The sequence below is a fragment of the Penaeus monodon genome, chromosome 15 (assembly GCF_015228065.2).
Source record: "Penaeus monodon isolate SGIC_2016 chromosome 15, NSTDA_Pmon_1, whole genome shotgun sequence".
Taxonomy (NCBI): Eukaryota; Metazoa; Arthropoda; class Malacostraca; order Decapoda; family Penaeidae; genus Penaeus; species Penaeus monodon.
The window spans coordinates 28,124,516-28,125,340 of record NC_051400.1 but is presented as its reverse complement, the minus strand read 5'-3'; positions in this window follow the sequence as shown (position 1 = coordinate 28,125,340).

The following is an 825-nucleotide window of genomic DNA, read 5'->3' as shown; positions in this document are numbered from 1 at the left end:
CGCAAATACTTGCGTACATGATATTAACTACAATCATTATAATGTATGATGCATCCTACTGAAGACAGTGTAAATATAATTTTAAACATATAGGTATAAACATTATTATCATGAACTTCTATCAACATATTGGTAAAACTAATTCTCCTGAATATTATGTATGTTTTTTTATTAAAGTAATTTACTAAAATTAAACGTCGCAAGTCTCTTATCTGCTGTAAAAGTTAATTTTGTAAAGATATCGATATCGGTCAGATTTATTTGGCCATGCTTGATACTTCATCCCTTCCAGAACAACATCAGGTAGTAATGAGGGCGTCATTACTTTGCATTAAATAGCATCAATCATTTTTTACGATGATGCAAAAGCCGACACTATGCCCACCTCGAGATGTGCCGCTCTGGGAGATCGAATATTGGTCATAGGTTGAAAACCAATGCCATGAAATGAAAATAAAAGGAAGAACGTCACCCACTCCAGGCAAAATTCGAGAAGTGCTTTAAGTTTCGTTCAGTTCTTATAGTTTGTGTTCAGGATTAGTGGGGGATATTACGTCGCGGATAATTAGGCCCATCAAAGTGGAGGGAAATTATAAACTGTGGCTTAGATGGATGTCCTCGGAACTCGGTTAAGTTATGAAAATATGGAACAGTTAACGCCGCTAAAGTTCAGAAAATCTTTTTAGTTTTAAAATTATGTCGACTGATGTGTTTGGTATTATTATATTACCATACAAGAGTAAATTTTGCGATCATCTCTGTCAACAACATACGTGATTATTAACAGCAACATAAGCATACTTGTTCATACACATATATACCGTA